Below are 20,536 nucleotides of genomic sequence, written 5' to 3'. Positions count from 1 at the left end.
AGTGTAGGAATGTAGACAGGAAGAGCGTGTGCTGTAGTGATGGGAAATCTAGTTCGTTTTGGTGATTAGTTCACTATGAACTAGTTCACTGAAAAGATTAGTTCAAAAGATTAGTTCATTTAGTTCAGTATTTCTCTGGATTCTGCTGAGAAGATATTGAACAGTTCTAGTTCATTACACAGAAGCTGTGGCTCCTAGGATGAGTTATAGTCTTCCCAGTACTTATCAGCTGCTGTTTGTCCCACAGAATGTCATGTTGCAAGGAGCTCTGTGTCAGACTGGGAAGATTACATGACTCCATGTCGGGCAGACTGCAACTGATAAGTATTGGAAAGCTTACTTTTTTTTTTTTTTTTAAATGTTCATCCTTCTCCAGTTCTCTCACTTGCCAGAACAATATCAGAAGGCTGAGCTGTGATTGGTTGCTATCCTATCTCTAAAACAGCCTGCTGATTCTCCAGCCATATCCTATGAGGAGCTGATAGAGAGAGGCATCATGTGACCTGTGAACTAAATGAACTAGATGAACTGCTGAACGAAATGGTTTGAGAGTGAATCAGGAATCAGGTCTAGTTCAATGTGATGCATATCACTGAGCCCAGCACTGCCCCCTGTGGTAGTGTAGAGTACTGACTCATAATAAATGAATGCTGAGAAGCAGATCAGCAGCCACCATTTTGAGTACAGAACAGGAGCCAGGGGGTAAAGATTTTAGCAAGACTGATCTTCTAGGCTCCAGGAGGCTGATCTAATCCCAAAGACAGGTGAGGGACATGAACCACACATAGAAACTGTCTCTCTCTCTCTCTCTCTCTCTCTCTCTCTCATACACACATATGGGCTGTGTCTGTCTACTGTGCAATTTCAATTTTATTAATATTATTACTATTATATTTGTATGTGATGTGTGCGGTATAGTGTTTTACTACCTCAGGAGCTATAGAGCAAGTGTGAGAGCAGGGAGCTTGTTTCCTTGAGCTGGATGAGGGATCACTGTCTCCTCACACTTTCTGTTTAGTTCATAATGAACTAATCTCTGTCAGGATGGTGAACTAGATGAACTAGTTCACTCTGAAGATTAGTTCATTTTGAACTAATCACTCACGAACTACCCATCACTAGTGTGCTGAGGCAGAGCCGGGTGTAGTACTGTGTGAGAGGAGGAGGAGGAGGAGGCAGAGCCGGGTGTAGTACTGTGTGAGAGGAGGGGGAGGAGGAGGAGGCAGAATCGGGTGTAGTGCTGTGTGAGAGGAGGAGGAGGAGGCAGAGCCGGGTGTAGTGCTGTGTGAGAGGAGGAGGCAGAGCCGGGTGTAGTACTGTGTGAGAGGAGGAGGAGGAGGAGGAGGCAGAGCCGGGTGTAGTGCTGTGTGAGAGGAGGAGGAGGAGGCAGAGCCGGGTGTAGTACTGTGTGAGAGGAGGAGGAGGAGGAGGCAGAGCCGGGTGTAGGGCTGTGTGAGAGGAGGAGGAGGAGGCAGAGCCGGGTGTATTACTGTGTGAGAGGAGGAGGAGGAGGAGGAGGCAGAGCCGGGTGTAGTGCTGTGTGAGAGGAGGAGGAGGAGGCAGAGCCGGGTGTAGTACTGTGTGAGAGGAGGAGGAGGAGGCAGAGCCGGGTGTAGTGCTGTGTGAGAGGAGGAGGAGGCAGAGCCGGGTGTAGTGCTGTGTGAGAGAGGAGGAGGAGGAGGCAGAGCCGGGTGTAGTGCTGTGTGAGAGGAGGAGGCAGAGCCGGGTGTAGTGCTGTGTGAGAGAGGAGGAGGAGGAGGCAGAGCCGGGTGTAGTGCTGTGTGAGAGCGGAGGAGGAGTCAGAGCCGGGTGTAGTGCTGTGTGAGAGCGGAGGAGGAGTCAGAGCCGGGTGTAGTGCTGTGTGAGAGCGGAGGAGGAGGAGGCAGAGCCGGGTGTAGTGCTCTGTGAGAGGAGGAGGAGGAGCCAGAGCCGGGTGTAGTGCTGTGTGAGAGGAGGAGGAGGAGGCAGAGCCGGGTGTAGTGCTGTGTGAGAGGAGGAGGCAGAGCCGGGTGTAGTGCTGTGTGAGAGGAGGAGGAGGCAGAGCCGGGTGTAGTGCTCTGTGAGAGGAGGAGGAGGCAGAGCCGGCTGTAGTGCTGTGTGAGAGGCGGAGGAGGCAGAGCCGGGTGTAGTGCTCTGAGAGAGGAGGAGGAGGAGGCAGAGCCGGGTGTAGTGCTGTGTGAGAGGCGGAGGCAGAGCCAGGTGTAGTGCTGTGTGAGAGAGGCGGAGGCAGAGCCGGGTGTTGTGCTCTGTGAGAGGAGGAGGAGGCAGAGCCGGGTGTTGTGCTCTGTGAGAGGAGGCGGAGGCAGAGCCGGGTGTTGTGCTCTGTGAGAGGAGGAGGAGGCAGAGCCGGGTGTTGTGCTCTGTGAGAGGAGGAGGAGGCAGAGCCGGGTGTAGTGCTGTGTGAGAGGAGGCGGAGGCAGAGCCGGGTGTAGTGCTGTGTGAGAGGAGGAGGAGGCAGAGCCGGGTGTAGTGCTCTGTGAGAGGAGGAGGAGGCAGAGCCGGGTGTAGTGTTCTGTGAGAGGAGGAGGCAGAGCCGGGTGTAGTGCTCTGAGAGAGGAGGAGGCAGAGCCGGGTGTAGTGCTCTGAGAGAAGAGGAGGCAGAGCCGGGTGTAGTGCTGTGTGAGAGAGGAGGAGGAGGCAAAGCCGGGTGTAGTGCTGTGAGAGGAGGAGGAGGCAGAGCCAGGTGTAGTGCTCTGTGAGAGGAGGAGGAGGCAGAGCCGGGTGTAGTGCTGTGTGATAGAGGAGGAGGAGGCAGAGCCGGGTGTAGTGCTCTGTGAGAGGAGGAGGAGGCAGAGCCGGGTGTAGTGCTCTGAGAGAGGAGGAGAAGGAGGCAGAGCCGGGTGTAGTGCTGTGTGAGAGGCGGAGGCAGAGCCAGGTGTAGTGCTGTGTGAGAGGAGGAGGCAGAGCCCGGTGTTGTGCTCTGTGAGAGGAGGAGGAGGCAGAGCCGGGTGTTGTGCTCTGTGAGAGGAGGAGGAGGCAGAGCCGGGTGTAGTGCTGTGTGAGAGGAGGAGGAGGCAGAGCCGGGTGTAGTGCTGTGTGAGAGGAGGAGGAGGCAGAGCCGGGTGTAGTGCTCTGAGAGAGGAGGAGGCAGAGTCGGGTGTTGTGCTCAGTGAGAGGAGGAGGCAGAGCCGGGTGTAGTGCTGTGTGAGAGGCGGAGGCAGAGCCGGGTGTAGTGCTCTGAGAGAGGAGGAGGCAGAGTCGGGTGTTGTGCTCAGTGAGAGGAGGAGGCAGAGCCGGGTGTAGTGCTGTGTGAGAAGCGGAGGCAGAGCCAGGTGTAGTGCTCTGAGAGAGGAGGAGGCAGAGCCGGGTGTAGTGCTGTGTGAGAGGCGGAGGCAGAGCCGGGTGTAGTGCTCTGTGAGAGAGGAGGAGGAGGCAGAGCCGGGTGTAGTGCTGTGTGAGAGACGAGAAGGAGGCAGAGCCGGGTTTAGTGCTCTGTGAGAGGGGAGGAGGAGGCAGAGCCGGGTGTAGTGCTGTGTGAGAGACGAGAAGGAGGCAGAGCCGGGTTTAGTGCTCTGTGAGAGGGGAGGAAGAGGCAGAGCCGGGTGTAGTGCTGTGTGAGGAGGAGGAGGAGGCAGAGCCGGGTGTAGTGTTGTGTGAGAGAGGAGGAGGAGGCAGAGCCGGGTGTAGTGCTCTGTGAGAGGAGGAGGAGGAGGCAGAGCCGGGTGTAGTGCTGTGAGAGAGGAGGAGGCAGAGCCGGGTGTAGTGCTGTGTAAGAGGAGAAAGCAGAGCCAGGTGTAGTGCTGTGTGAGAGGAGGAGGCAGAGTCGGGTGTAGTGCTCTGTGAGAGGAGGAGGAGGCAGAGCCGGGTGTAGTGCTCTGTGAGAGGAGGTGAAGGCAGAGCCGAGTGTAGTGCTGTGTGAGAGGCGGAGGCAGAGCCGGGTGTAGTGCTGTGTGAGAGGCGGAGGCAGAGCCAGGCGTAGTGCTCTGAGAGAGGAGGAGGCAGAGCTGGGTGTAGTGCTCTGAGAGAGGAGGAGGCAGAGTCGGGTGTAGTGCTGTGTGAGAGGCGGAGGCAGAGCCGGGTGTAGTGCTCTGAGAGAGGAGGAGGCAGAGCCGGGTGTAGTGCTGTGTGAGAGGAGGAGGCAGAGCCGGGTGTAGTGCTCTGAGAGAGGAGGAGGCAGAGCTGGGTGTAGTGCTCTGAGAGAGGCGGAGGCAGAGCCGGGTGTAGTGCTGTGTGAGAGGTGGAGGCAGAGCCGGGTGTAGTGCTGTGTGAGAGGAGGAGGAGGCAGAGCCGGGTGTAGTGCTCTGTGAGAGGAGGAGGAGGCAGAGCCGGGTGTAGTGCTGTGTGAGAGGCGGAGGCAGAGCCGGGTGTAGTGCTCTGAGAGAGGAGGAGGCAGAGCCGGGTGTTGTGCTCTGAGAGAGGAGGAGGCAGAGCCGGGTATAATGCTGTGTGAGAGGCGGAGGCAGAGCCGGTTGTAGTGCTGTGTGAGAGGCGGAGGCAGTGCGGGGTGTTGTGCTCTGAGAGAGGAGGAGGCAGAGCCGGGTGTAGTGCTGTGTGAGAGGCGAGGAGGAGGCAGAGCCGGGTGTAGTGCTGTGTGAGAGGCGGAGGCAGAGCCGGGTGTAGTGCTGTGTGAGAGACGAGGAGGAGGCAGAGCCGGGTGTAGTGCTCTGTGAGAGACGAGGAGGCAGAGCCACATGCTGCTGACTGAATAGTGCCTTATACAGTATCCAATCCCCCCACAAATGCCCTATACAGTATCCAATCCCTCCAAATAGTGCCCCACATAGTATCCAATCCCCCACATAGTGCCCCACATAGTATCCAATGCCCCCATGTAGTGCCCCACATAGTAGCCTATGCCCCCACATAGTGCCCCACATAGTAGACTATGCCGCCATATAGTGCCCCACATAGTAGCCTATGCCCCCATATAGTGCCCCACATAGCTAATCCCCCCATATAGTGCCCCACATAGTAGCCAATCCCCATATAGTGCCCCACATAGTAGCCGATCCCTCCACATAGTGCCCCACATAGTAGCGAATGCCCCATATAGTGCCCACATAGTAGCCAATGCCCCCATATATGCCTCACATAGTAGCCAATCCCCATATAGTGCCCCACATAGTAGCCAATCCCCCATATAGTGCCCACATAGTAGCCAATGCCCCCATATATGGCCCACATAGTAGCCAATGCCCCCATATAGTGCCCCACATAGTAGCCAATGCCCCCATATAGTGCCCACATAGTAGCCAATCCCCCATATAGTGTCCCACATAGTAGCCAATGCTTCCATATAGTGCCCACATAGTAGCCAATCCCCCCATATAGTGCCCACATAGTAGCCAATCCCCCCATATAGTGCCCACATAGTAGCCAATCCCCCCATATAGTGCCCCACATATTATCCAATCCCCCATATAGTGCCCACATAGTAGCCAATCACCATATAGTGCCCCACATAGTAGCCAATGCCCCATTTGTGTGGCCCGACCAGAAAAACAATAAGCCAGTAACTCACCTGTCAGCCGGTCCCAGCAGCTCCTCTCCCTGCAGAGCGCGCACTCCTGTCATCCTCCGTGGCGGGCAGCGGGATATACAGATACTGACTGTGCCAGAAGTAATTCTTGATGGAGGCTGCAGGTCACTTACGGTACAGTCAGTGTCTCTGAACCCCGCTGCCTGCCCCGGAGGATGACAGGAGTGCGCGCTCTGCCGGGAGAGGAGCTGCTGGGACCGGCAAACAGGTGAGTGACTGTTTTATTGTTTTTTTCCGGTGGGGCCACATATAATGAGGGACACTGGGTGATGTTCCGGGACCGCGGGACAACACCCCGAAAACGGGACTGTCCCACGGAATCCGGAACAGTTGGGAGCTATGGTAGTGCTGTGAGAGAGGAGGAGGCAGAGCCGGGTGTAGTGCTGTGTGGGAGGAGAAGGAGGCAGAGCCGGGTGTAGTGCACTGTGAGAGAGGAGGAGGCAGAGCTGGGTGTAGTGCTGTGTGAGAGGGGGAGGCAGAGCCGAGTGTAGTGCGCTGTGAGAGGAGGAGGCAGAGCCGGGTGTAGTGCTGTGTGGGAGGAGAAGGAGGCAGAGCCGGGTGTAGTGCACTGTGAGAGAGGAGGAGGCAGAGCCGGTTGTAGTGCTCTGTGAGAGAGGAGGAGGAGGCACAGCCGGGTGTAGTGCTGTGTGAGAGACGAGAAGGAGGCAGAGCCGGGTTTAGTGCTCTGTGAGGGGGGAGGAGGAGGCAGAGCTGGGTGTAGTGCTGTGTGAGAGGAGGAGGAGGCAGAGCCGGGTGTAGTGCTCTGTGAGAGAGGAGAAGGAGGCAGAGCCGGGTGTAGTGCTGTGTGAGAGACGAGAAGGAGGCAGAGCTGGGTTTAGTGCTCTGTGAGAGGGGAGGAGGAGGCAGAGCCGGGTGTAGTGCTGTGTGAGAGACGAGAAGGAGGCAGAGCCGGGTTTAGTGCTCTGTGAGAGGGGAGGAGGAGGCAGAGCCGGGTGTAGTGCTGTGTGAGGAGGAGGCAGAGCCAGGTGTAGTGCTGTGTGAGAGAGGAGGAGGAGGCAGAACCGGGTGTAGTGCTCTGTGAGAGGAGGAGGAGGAGGCAGAGCCGGGTGTAGTGCTGTGAGAGAGGAGGAGGCAGGGCCGGGTGTAGTGCTGTGTGAGAGGAGAAAGCAGAGCCAGGTGTAGTGCTCTGTGAGAGGAGGAGGCAGAGCAGGGTGTAGTGCTCTGTGAGAGGAGGAGGCAGAGCCGGGTGTAGTGCTCTGTGAGAGGAGGAGGAGGCAGAGCCGGGTGTAGTGGACTGTGGGAGAGGAGGACGAGGCAGAGCCGAGTGTAGTGCACTGTGAGTGGAGGAGGAGGCAGAGCTGGGTGTAGTGCTGTGTGAGCGGAGAAGGAGGCAGAGCCGGGTGTAGTGCACTGTGAGAGAGGAGGAGGAATAGCCGGGTGTAGTGCTGTGTGAGAGGAGAAAGCAGAGCCAGGTGTAGTGCTCTGTGAGAGGAGGAGGCAGAGCCGGGTGTAGTGCTCTGTGAGAGGAGGAGGCAGAGCCGGGTGTAGTGCTCTGTGAGAGGAGGAGGAGGCAGAGCCGGGTGTAGTGGACTGTGGGAGAGGAGGAGGAGGCAGAGCCGAGTGTAGTGCACTGTGAGTGGAGGAGGAGGCAGAGCTGGGTGTAGTGCTGTGTGAGCGGAGAAGGAGGCAGAGCCGGGTGTAGTGCACTGTGAGAGAGGAGGAGGCAGAGCCGGGTGTAGTGCACTGTGAGGGGAGGAGGAGGAGGCAAAGCCGGGTGTAGTGCTCTCTGAGAGGAGGAGGCAGAGCCGGGTGTAGTGCACTGTTGGAGAGGAGGAGGAGGCAGAGCCGAGTGTAGTGCACTGTGAGGGGAGGAGGAGGCAGAGCCGGGTTTAGTGCTGTGTGAGCGGCGGAGGAGGCAGAGCCGGGTGTAGTGCTGTGCGAGAGGAGGAGGCAGAGCCGGGTGTAGTGCTGTGTGAGATCAGGCAGAGCCGGGTGTAGTGCTGTGTGAGAGGAGGAGGCAGAGCCGGTGGAGTGCTGTGAGAAGAGGAGGCAGAGCCGGGTGTAGTGCTGTGTGAGAGGAGGAGGAGGCAGAGCTGGGTGTAGTGCTCTGTGAGAGGAGGAGGCAGAGCCGGGTGTAGTGCTGTGTGAGAGGAGGAGGCAGAGACCGATGTAGTGCTGTGTGAAATCAGGCAGAGCCGTGTGTAGTGCTGTGTGAGAGGAGGTGGCAGAGCCGGGCGTAGTGCTGTGTGAGAGGAGGAGGAGACAGAGCCGGGTGTTGTGCTGTGTGAGAGGAGGAGGAGACAGAGCCGGGTGTTGTGCTGTGTGAGAGAGGAGGAGGAGGCAGAGCCGGGTGTAGTACTATGTAAAAGGAGGAGGCAAAGCTGGATGTAGTGCTGTGTGAGAGGAGGAGGCAGAGCTGGGTGTAGTGCTGTGTGAGAGGGGGAGGCAGAGCCGGATTTAGTGCTGTGTGAGAGGAGGAGGCAGAGACAGGTGTAGTGCTGTGAGAAGAGGAGGCAGAGCCGGGTGTAGTACTATGTGAGAGGAGGCAAAGCTGGGTGTAGTGTTGTGTGTGAGAGGAGGAGGCAGAGCTGGGTGTAGTGCTGTGTGAGAGGAGGAGGCAAAGCTGGGTGTAGTGCTCTGTGAGAGGAGGAGGCAGAGCCGGTTGTAGTGCTGTGTGAGAGGAGGAGGCAGAGCTGGGTGTAGTGGACTGTGAGAGGGGGAGGCAGAGCCGGGTGTAGTGCTGTATGAGAGGAGGAGGCAGAGCCGGGTGTAGTGCTGTGTGAGAGGAGGAGGCAAAGCTGGGTGTAGTGCTCTGTGAGAGGAGGAGGCAGAGCCGGTTGTAGTGCTGTGTGAGAGGAGGAGGCAGAGCTGGGTGTAGTGCTCTGTGAGAGGGGGAGGCAGAGCTGGGTGTAGTGCTGTATGAGAGGAGGAGGCAGAGCCGGGTGTAGTGCTGTGTGAGAGGAGGAGGCAGAGCCAGGTGTAGTGCTGTGTAAGAGGAGGCAGAGTCAGGTATAGTGCTCTGCACTACATAAGAAAATGGAAATAAACAGTGCCCTAATCTAGCTTGGTCACTAAGTGGTTAACAGTTTTGAAAAGTGTAAAAAATAATAAAATAAAACATAACATCAAGAAAAAAAGTGAAGGACTTCCGGTTCCGGCGCTGACATGGCAGGACGCAAGTGAAGGAGCTCCCGCACCTGCTAGCCCCCGACCGTACTACCCGGTACCCCGGTCACCTGACCCGCACCGCTGACCCGCTTATAGAGGTACCTTACCCCGCCGGGAGCCCCCCCATGGAGCGCTACATTCTGAGGAGCAGCCAGAAGAGCCAGGACGGCACCGGGGACTCGCGGCCTCCCTCTCCCCTGCTTCAGGCGCCATTTTGCCCACAGCCCTCTGCTGCGCCATCGCTCATGTCGGCGTCGGCTGCACAGATGCAGGTAACCATGTCGCAACCAAACTTTGGCTCATGTGAGTCCCCGGCACCTCTGCCCCTAGACTACTCTCGCCTGGCGGACGAGGTGACTAGGAGGATCACCTCCAACATCCAGCAGACAGTGGCTGCAGCTATACAGGCCACTTTCTCACAGCTGCAAGCTGACAGGGCAGCTACTGTGGCACGATTAGATTCTACAGAACGTCGCCTAACCACTGTTGAGAGTAGGAGTGCTAATACTGGGGAAGGTTTGGGAGCTCTGAGACAGGAAAATGAACGGTTATGGCGGAAAATCGATGATATAGAGAACCACACGAGGAGGAATAACCTCCGGTTGGTGGGGCTCTCTGAAAACATTAAGACACTTGACTTGCATGCTATCTGTGAAAAAGAACTGCCGGAAGCTTTGGGGCTCACTCATTTCTGTCGGGTAGAGGGGGCTCACAGAGTGGGACCAGACCCCTTTCTCAATAACCGGAATTTAACAGCCCAAACCGAGACCAGACCGCGGCAGGTCATTATGAAAATGCTAGATTATAATGACAAGCAAGAACTGATGAGAGCCTTTAGGAGGCGCTCCTGATCAGGGGGAATACTGTTTTACTTTTTGACGATTACTCTGCGGAGGTTGCGCGACGCAGACGGGCCTTCAGCAAATTATGCTCAGAGCTGTACCGCCATAAGGTTCGCTTTCAACTACTATACCCGGCCGTGCTGAGGATTCACCATGACGACGGCTCCTTTTCTACACATCAATCTCCTGAGGAGGCGGTTGGAGTCCTAATACCCCCTTCTGCTGATCGCGGTGAACGGTCTCCAGGGTCCCCTGCCAGAGATGACTGTGACCAGCTGAGCGGCAGGAGAGGAGTTGGGGAGGAACGGGGGTTAAGTCGTTTCCCAAGCGGTTCCCAGGAGCGTTGATGGGTTCGCTGTATTTGATGTTGGGGGGCCTCATTAGCCTCAATGGGCCTGATGGCTAAAAGATATGGCTGTCACCGTAGCTGTTTTCTACAACAGAAGCCTGCTGAGAAGTTACCTGGCAACAGGAGCCGACGGGACTTTCCCCAATGCAGAGAAATTCCTATGAAACTACATTATAGACTATGAGGCTTCCCCCGGTTTGTTGTTCCTTTTTTATATGGTTGATGTTTAAGATATTTTCGCATTTATAACTGGTCTTCTTGAGGGCTAAGGGCCTTTGTTTAAGGGAGGGGGCGGGTTTTAGCTGGGAGGGGGCATAGTTCTTGCCACGCGTTAATGGGTGCTGTATTGTTGGGGTTCATAGCATTTTCAGGCTAGCAGGGCTGCCATGTTAGAAAAAAAGGAAGTCCTAGACCATAGTGCTGAGGGTCTTTCCACCTCCCTCTTTGCAGGCACTCTAGTGGTTCTTTCTGCTCTCAGAGCTTTTTCCTCTCTTATTTTCTGAGTTTATGTTGTTTTTTTTTTTTTTTATTATTATTATTATTATTATTATTATTATTATTCGGATATATTCAGTTGTATCTTTCCTGGGCTCTTTTTGTTGTTCCAGGGTAGTTTACTACTAGTTATTTGTGTTCTGTGTCTTTGTTTGTCTCCCCCCCGTCCCCTTTCCCTTTTTCACGTTCCTTTTCTTCTTTTCCCTTCCCCGTCTACGATCACTTTCTCTCTCTTCCCTCTCATTTTATTTCCCTCAGCTTATCAGGAGGTGATCTTTTTCAATGAAGGTGGTTTCTTGGAATGTCAAGGGGCTCCGTTCCCCCAACAAGAGGATACAGGTACTGAGACACCTAAAACGTCTACGCACGGACGTAGCCTTACTGCAAGAATCCCATCTGACTGCAGACGATATGGAGCGCATGAGAAAGCTCTGGGTGGAAAAGGTTTACGGCTCACCGGCAATAGCCGGCAAAGCGGGAGTCCTTATACTACTAAACAAACACTTCGGCTACACAGTCCTTTCTCATGAGCATGACCAGGAGGGTAGATGGGCTAGAGTGACACTTACAGCGGAGGGCATTGATTTTAGTATACACAATGTGTATGGCCCTAATGGTGACAATAAAAGTTTTTTTGCTGAGATGGGAGACAGACTGATGGCGGACTCTGTGACGAATAAGATACTGGGAGGCGACCTGAACACTGTACTTAATGTCCATGAGGACAGGAAAGGCCCAACAGATCACCACAGAGCGACCCGCCCCACTGATAAAGTACTCCCCACGTTTTTAGAGGTAGCTGGTCTTCAGGACATGTGGCGTCTACAGCACCCTGTGGACCGTGATTATACTCATTATTCCCATCCCCATAAAGCATGGTCGCGGATTGATTACGTTTGTGTAAATGATCGGTTGGTGGACAAGGTGGAGGGGTCGGAGATACATGATATGGTGATTTCTGACCACTCTCCTGTCTCTGTGGTGATCTCCAGCACTTACAGGAGGATACAGGAGTTTGTTTGGCGTTTCCCAGGATACATGATGAGGGACCAGAAATTCACAACAATGTTGAAGGGATGGTGGGCAGAGTACATCGCGGATAACTCCTCTCACTCCTCCAACGCCCCCCTGTTCTGGGAAACAGCCAAAGCGGTCCTCCGGGGAAGGGTAATGGCTTACATGTCCTCCTTGAAAAAGCGAACATTGGCCGAATATAAATCGGCAAGTGAAAACCTGCGACTGGCTTACTCGAGTTATATTGCCTCACCCTCCTCCACCAAATGTGATGAGTGGAAAGTGGCCAAGTCAAACTTCGATTTATGGGCGGAACGTAAGGTCAAGGCCTCAGCAGAAAGGATTAGAGCCGAGTACTTCCGTTTCGGTAATAAATCGGGAAGGTTGCTGGCCAGACTGGCGAAGGGGCGATACTTGCCACAATTTATTCCGAGACTTACTGACAAGACATGTGTAAAGCATAGTGACCCAACTGAGATTCTGGGGGTATTGAAAGAGTATTATGCGGACCTGTATTGCCCTCCTCCACCTACTGGAGAGGTCTGTAGATCTTTCCTTGACTCTGCCTGTTTACCCTCCATCTCCTCAGAACAACAGGAAGCCCTCAGTGTGGACTTCTCGGAGGAGGAGGTGCGGCACGCTGTTAAAGGCTTGGCAAATAATAAAGCTCCAGGCCCAGACGGGTATAGTGGTGAGTTCTACAAGTGCCTCCAGGAAGTAATTGTCTCTCCTCTGACGGCCTACTTCAACCAGCTGCTTCATACAGGTAACGTGCCCTTTCATGCCAACACCGCGCATATCAAATTACTCTTGAAACCCACCAAAGATCCTGAACTTCCCTCCTCCTGTAGACCGATCTCCCTCATTAATGTAGACCTTAAGCTCCCCTCCAATATTCTGGCAGATAGACTCAGCACCATACTCCCGGACCTGATTAACCCATCACAAGTGGGATTTGTCAAGGGCCGGTCCGCCGTCTACAATATCAGAAAGGTCCTAACGGTTTTGGATAGGGTGAAGCAATATCCCCAGCCAGGCGAATCCCCCATACTACTAGCGCTTGACGACGAAAAGGCATTTGATAACGTGCGGTGGGACTGGCTGGGGATGGTGCTTGAAAAGGTGGGCATTATGGGGGCCTTTAGAACATTCCTTAATGGGCTCTACCATGACCCCAAAGCCAGGATAGCGTTACCCTCCCGACTGTCTCCTAGTTTCACTCTTCATCGGGGAACGAGGCAGGGGTGCCCCCTATCCCCTCTGCTCTTTAAAGTATAAGCACGAAAGTACTCTCCAGCTCGCTTGATTACTTTTAAACCTTTATTGTATAATGTTTAAAAGGCCGACGCGTTTCGGGCTCTCTTGCCCTTATTCATGGCTCTAAACAACATGGAATACGGTGTGTTAGAACATACATATCTGCATATACAACCATGTAAGTAACAAAACAGATAAAAGAAAAAACCCACATATAAAGCATATATACATACAGAAATGTGAATGACATGCACAAAAACAAATACATGAAATTAGTAATGTTAATATTAAAACATGCAATGTCACGTATGAATTGAAAAAAGTACTGGGATGAAAAGAAAACTGGAATGAAAATGCTAGGATAGGAAAAAACAAACAAAAAAAAAAAAAAAAAAAAAAAAAAAAAACAAACAAACAAAAAAACACAAAACACCCTCTTATATGATGTGTCCTGAATGTGCCTATCTGGTTCCTACTTCATAGAAATATGTCTAGGTACTAATTGAACATGGGTTTACCTTATACCTATAGACATGTGTATGTAAAGACTGCCCGAATACACTGGTATGATGAACTTATTATATGTACAAGAGAAAACCTTGTTTGACTATCGGTTCAAATGATACCAAATGTTATTTAAAATAGCATACCTCTGTCAGGAGGTCCCGAGACGACCCATGAATTAAGAAGTCGTCACCCAAAATATAAGGGGGGACTATTCTAGACAAGATAAGATACAAACAAAAATATATATATATGAGAGCCATGATGCAGTTATAAACAAACAATAACATGAATAAAGATGGCAAATGTTTGTTCGATGTGTGATGATAAGATAGACTTACCCCTGTCCATGCCCTACAATGATAAAGGAGAAAGGTGAGCAGAGTGGCGTCAGTAGCCCCGCCACAAGAACTGCCTGCTCACCACTGTGTATCCTTAAATAGCTGCACATGAGGGCGGGACCCATGAACGATCACGTGCTGAAAGCAGCTGGTCTCCAGAAAGGTCATGTGATGCGCTCCAAACTGGAACACAGATGATCACATGCCGGAGAGCAGCTGGTCAAGGGGAAGTCATGTGATGCGTTCCGATTTGGAACGCAGCATCAGAAAGTAGAAAAAAAGAAAAGAAAGATGTGTGGGGCATATCAGATGAAGAGAAACCAAATTGAGATGTAAGAAACTAATAATAATGGTGGAAACTGTATGGACACAAATAAGTCTAAGCTTATGTATGTAGGGCAGAGTGGAAATGATAAAGTTGTGTGTGGGATGAAAAAAAAAAAAAAGGACCTGGTGGGATGCCAATTCTTTAAATAAATATTTGAGTAAACAAATGATACCAAGAGGCCTTAGAATCAAAAAGAAACCCACATTTATATTCAACGATGAGTTCATTAGAAGATGGGAAGCAGCCCTTACGGAGTGCTCCAATAAAATTATGTCCCTCATAGTTGAATTTGAGGAGATCAGATTGGAGGATATAAAAAGAGAGTTGGAAACAACATGGTCAGAAGTAACTGCATTTCAAACATTGCAGGGTTATGAGGATTTAAACAATAGAATGAAGAAGTCTCTTGGTGAACTAGAGGATACAATTGTGTCCATCAAAAAATCAAAATATTTAAGGGACCAAAGTGATTACAAAAATAACAAGGTGTATGACTGGCAGGAGGACCGGGAAGGTCAACCACCTAGGTCAATTATGAAAAAGAAAAGGCGGGGCGCCCCCCAAAAAAAGGAACACACTCGTGTAACCTTCTCGACCACAGAGGTGGAATCCTCTGATTTTTCGGACTCAGATAGAGTCCTATCAGATCATGACACAATAGCAGTAGAACAGAGACCACCATCAAACCAAACAGGACATAGAAGATACACAGGAAACAACAACAAGAAACAAAACACACAATCACAATCAAAAAACGGGGTAGAAGGGCAGGGAGGAAGCACAAACACCATAAATCGAGACAAAACAACGAGATCCAAAAAGAAATAACTAATGTCTTGGTTGGAAGTATAGACACTAATCCTTCCCCTCTTTGCCCATCTTTGTTGGATTCTAACAATGTTGTTAACTTGTCGTCATGTATTCTGAGTGTTGAACAATTGGAGATACTTACACGGGGTTTAAACTATGTTCCCTCTAAGCATTTCGATGTTTTTCAAACCATCTTAGATGTGAATAAAATGATTAGAACATTGACCGTAAAAAAGTTCTTTAAAAACAGCATGGCAGATGAAATTGAGGGAGAAAGTTCACAAGTGGACTATATGACCAATGAATTCATAGACCTTCCCTTTAAAGAACAATGCACCCTGGTATCGCTGAATAGCTTACAACTAGAATCTGATAGTAATCCCAAGCATATTGACAAGGTGAATGTTAAAACTAGCAATCCTTCGTTTTATCCCACGAATTCCAGAAACAATTTTATGGATATGTTTCAAACTACAGTAGAGCGTGATTTAATAAAACTCCATGACAGCAAGAAACATACAAATAGAGGTTTTAACACTAACCAGAAACAGTGGGCGGCCATTAAAGAACTCATGAACAATGACAATATTGTCATCAAAAATGCGGATAAGGGGGGGAAGGTAGTGGTCTTGGACAAGACAACCTATAAGGAAAGTGTACTCAACATCCTTAATGATAAAACTACCTATAGTAAAATCACCTACAACCCCACGGAAAATTTCAAAATAGCCTTAAGAGATCTAATAACCATGGGGGTCAATGAAGGCTTTTTTACAGAGAGGGAAGCAAAATACCTTGTACCTGACAACCCAGTGATTCCCATTTTTCACGGCCTTCCCAAGGTCCATAAAAATACCCTTCCTTTACCCCTGAGACCCATCATATCGGGCATAGGATCCCTTAATGAGAGACTATGTGTCTGGATAGATAACTTGCTACAACCACTGGTTTCACGTACTCCAGGATATATAAGGGATAGCAAAGAGCTCCTCAGAATTTTTGACAATTTTAAATGGAAAAAAGAATACACTTGGCTTACGTGTGATGTTACAGCCTTATATTCATCCATTCCACATGATGTTGCTATCATTGCCTTGTCACATCACCTATATAAATACAGCAAGTACACAGAGGACCTTTGTGAATACATTCTGGAATCTACCAGATTCCTTCTGGAGCATAATTACTTCATGTTTGATGAAAAGTTTTTTCTCCAGACAACAGGAGCCCCGATGGGCGCACGCTTCTCACCATCACTGGCCAATCTGGTCATGTCATGGTGGGAAGAGAAAACAATCTATTCAGAAACCAACATGTTCATGGATTCCATTGGATGGTATGGGCGATACATCGACGACATACTCATTGTTTGGTCGTCTGATGTGTCGTCCATACCATCCTTTCTTAACATGATCAATGATAATCCATACAATTTGCGTTTCACCTTTGAGACCTCCAGGGATGGGTTACCCTTCCTGGACATTGGTCTTAAGGGAGATGCCATGCTTAATAAAGTCGTTACGACTTTATACAGAAAACCCACAGCGGGTAATACGATCTTGCATGCTACGAGCCAACATCCCCTCCACACAGTCAAATCCATCCCTGTTGGGGAATTCATACGCACCTCTAGAGCATGCTCTGACCCTCTAACAGCCAAAGAAGCCATTGATCAAACCGAGTCTCGACTCAAACAAAGAGGGTATCCGTCGTGGATGCTTGAGAGAGCCAGGAACATAGTCTCCAAAAAACAGAGAAGAGATCTTCTTGCCGTCAAACAGAGACCTATTAGCCCTATACAGAAAACAGGGACTTTCTTCAGTACGGCCTTCAGTAGCGAATACCAGGGTGTTAGGAACATCATATATAGAAATCTAGGCATTTTACGCCAAGATAAGGACATAGCGGAAATCCTGGATGAGGGCTTCCACTGTGTCTCCAAAAGGGGCTCATCTTTGGGCCAACTTTTATCACCCAGTCTGTACACTGACCCCAAATGCAGTCGTGAAATGAGGAACAAGAAATTCAAAGGATTTCATCCATGTGGGGCCCCAAGATGTAGTGTATGTAAATATACGGGTGTCCACACCACTTTTGAATCCAGTGATTCCAGGAAAATGTTTAAAATTAACCATGATTTAACCTGCGATTCTGACCATATTGTATATCTCATCATGTGCAAAATTTGCAACTTGAAATATGTAGGCTGCTCCATTAGAAAAATGAGAACACGCATTGCGGAACATGTACTCAGTATAAAAAACAACAGTGTCCAATTATCAGGAGCAGCCAGACATTTCATTACTCAACACAGTGGAGACATTAGGTCGCTTGAATGTTATGCGATAGACCGAGTCAATAAACCCACTAGAGGGGGCGACTGGAGAAGAATTCTCCTGAAAAGAGAAGCTGAATGGATATTTAGATTAGACACAAGGTCCCCTAACGGTTTAAATATTAAAAACGATTTGAGTTTTTTTCATTGATGTTGCTTCAAAGTTTGGTGTTTCCTTTGAACTTTCCCCTTCCTTCACACTTATTTTCATCCATTCCATTTTATTTTTCACATTCATCTCATTTTTTTTTTTTATTTTTTTTTATTTTTTCATTATTATTTTTTATATTTTTTTTTTTTTTCTTTATTATACAATTTTTTTTTTTTTTTTTTTTTTTTTCATCTCACACACAACTTTATTATTTCCACTCGGCCCTACATACATAAGCTTAGACTTATTTGTGTCCATACAGTTTCCACCATTATTATGAGTTTCTTACATCCCAATTCGGTTTCTCTTCATCTGATATGCCCCACACATTTTTCTTTTCTTTTTTTCTACTTTCTGATGCTGCGTTCCAAATCGGAACGCATCACATGACTTCCCCTTGACCAGCTGCTCTCTAGCATGTGATCATCTGTGTTCCAGTTTGGAGCGCATCACATGACCTCTCTGGAGACCAGCTGCTTTCAGCACGTGATCGTTCATGGGTCCCGCCCTCATCTGCAGCTATTTAAGGATACACAGTGGTGAGCAGGCAGTTCTTGTGGCGGGGCTACTGACGCCACTCTGCTCACCTTTCTCCTTTATCATTGTAGGGCATGGACAGGGGTAAGTCTATCTTATCATCACACATTGAACAAACATTTGCCATCTTTATTCATGTTATTGTTTGTTTATAACTGCATTATGGCTCTCATATATATATATTTTTGTTTGTATCTTATCTTGTCTAGAATAGTCCCCCCTTATATTTTGGGTGACGACTTCTTAATTCATGGGTCGTCTTGGGACCTCCTGACAGAGGTATGCTATTTTAAAGAACATTTGGTATTATTTGAACCGATAGTCAAACAAGGTTTTCTCTTGTACATATAATAAGTTCATCATACCAGTGTATTCGGGCAGTCTTCACATACACATGTCTATAGGTATAAGATAAACCCATGTTCAAGTAGTACCTAGACATATTTCTATGAAGTAGGAACCAGATAGGCACATTCAGGACACATCATATAAGAGGGTGGGTTTTTTTTTTTTTTTTTTTTTTTTTTTTTTCATCCCACACACAACTTTATCATTTCCACTCTGCCCTACATACATAAGCTTAGACTTATTTGTGTCCATACAGTTTCCACCATTATTATTAGTTTCTTACATCTCAATTTGGTTTCTCTTCATCTGATATGCCCCACACATCTTTCTTTTCTTTTTTTCTACTTTCTGATGCTGCGTTCCAAATCGGAACGCATCACATGACTTCCCCTTGACCAGCTGCTCTCCGGCATGTGATCATCTGTGTTCCAGTTTGGAGCGCATCACATGACCTTTCTGGAGACCAGCTGCTTTCAGCACGTGATCGTTCATGGGTCCCGCCCTCATGTGCAGCTATTTAAGGATACACAGTGGTGAGCAGGCAGTTCTTGTGGCGGGGCTACTGACGCCACTCTGCTCACCTTTCTCCTTTATCATTGTAGGGCATGGACAGGGGTAAGTCTATCTTATCATCACACATCGAACAAACATTTGCCATCTTTATTCATGTTATTGTTTGTTTATAACTGCATCATGGCTCTCATATATATATATTTTTGTTTGTATCTTATCTTGTCTAGAATAGTCCCCCCTTATATTTTGGGTGACGACTTCTTAATTCATGGGTCGTCTCGGGACCTCCTGACAGAGGTATGCTATTTTAAATAACATTTGGTATCATTTGAACCGATAGTCAAACAAGGTTTTCTCTTGTACATATAATAAGTTCATCATACCAGTGTATTCGGGCAGTCTTTACATACACATGTCTATAGGTATAAGGTAAACCCATGTTCAATTAGTACCTAGACATATTTCTATGAAGTAGGAACCAGATAGGCACATTCAGGACACATCATATAAGAGGGTGTTTTGTGTTTTTTTGTGTTTTTTTGTTTGTTTGTTTTTTTTTTTTTTTTGTTTGTTTTTTCCTATCCTAGCATTTTCATTCCAGTTTTCTTTTCATCCCAGTACTTTTTTCAATTCATACGTGACATTGCATGTTTTAATATTAACATTACTAATTTCATGTATTTGTTTTTGTGCATGTCATTCACATTTCTGTATGTATATATGCTTTATATGTGGGTTTTTTCTTTTATCTGTTTTGTTACTTACATGGTTGTATATGCAGATATGTATGTTCTAACACACCGTATTCCATGTTGTTTAGAGCCATGAATAAGGGCAAGAGAGCCCGAAACGCGTCGGCCTTTTAAACATTATACAATAAAGGTTTAAAAGTAATCAAGCGAGCTGGAGAGTACTTTCGTGCTTATACCTTGTTGGATGCCCTTGGGTCCGGGGGTTTTTTCTCGCGTGCTCGTGGAGAGGCATACAGCCATAATAAGAACACCACATTCCATCTAAAGGGACTTTTTTGTTGTGAGTGCTGACCACTCTTCGTTTTTTCCTCTGCTCTTTAACCTGGCATTAGAACCCTTGATAAGACATCTGAGGCAGTCCCCCTTGTATGATGGTATTAGAGTAGGGAAGGCCATTGCAAAGTTAGCATTTTCCGCGGATGATGCCCTGTTATTTTTATCGGATCCCAAGACCCAGCTGGAGGGTGTTCTCCAGACCATATTTCGGTTTGGCACATTCTCTGGCTACAGAATAAACCCCACCAAGAGTGAGATTTTGGAGCTTGGTAAGAAACTCCCGGCTATTTTTTGGAACTCTATTGGTTTATTGGGGGCGGTGAAGCCTCATATCACTTACTTAGGTATCAAGATAGGGGCAGACCCTCACTCTTTGTACCAACTGAATTATCCCCCTCTTATTGATAAGATTTGTGCCGAACTAAAAAGATGGTTTCACCTGCCCATCTCATTTTTGGGGAGGTGTCATTTAGTCAAGATCATGAGCTTTTCTAAGATGCTGTACCCTCTGCAAACTATCCCCATTCTGCTTAAACATAATGACATCAAGAGGTTGAATTCGGCTTTCCTCCATTACATTTGGTCCGGCAAAAGGCCACGCATTTCTCTTCAAAAACTCATGCTTTCCAAATTTGATGGAGGAACGAACTTCCCCAATGTAAGGGGGTACAACCTGGCTTGTCTACTGCGCCACGTAATGGACTGGATCCACAACACGAGTAATTTTTCTAACCTGACTTTAGAATCAGAGCTTGCAACCCCATGGTCCCTTCCCTCCTGCCTACATGCTAAAATCCCTGCCCTACCCCCTATACTGAGACGATCTATTATTATCAGAGATACGGTGTTGGCATGGAAGGCGGTACGTAAAACATTTGGACTACCCTTCCTTATGTCTAAAAGACTGCAGCTGTGGACACATCCCGAATTCCCTCAGGGCCGAGACAATCCTATCTTCAGGGAATGGAAGGACAAGGGTATCATGACTGCTTACCAACTCATGCACAATGCTGATGGGCGTTGGCTTACAGAATTGGAAATCAGGGAGAAGTATTCTCTCGACAGTCGCCATTTCC

The sequence above is a fragment of the Dendropsophus ebraccatus genome, chromosome 2, assembly GCF_027789765.1.
Source record: "Dendropsophus ebraccatus isolate aDenEbr1 chromosome 2, aDenEbr1.pat, whole genome shotgun sequence".
Taxonomy (NCBI): Eukaryota; Metazoa; Chordata; class Amphibia; order Anura; family Hylidae; genus Dendropsophus; species Dendropsophus ebraccatus.
Note: the sequence above shows the minus strand (reverse complement) of the source record.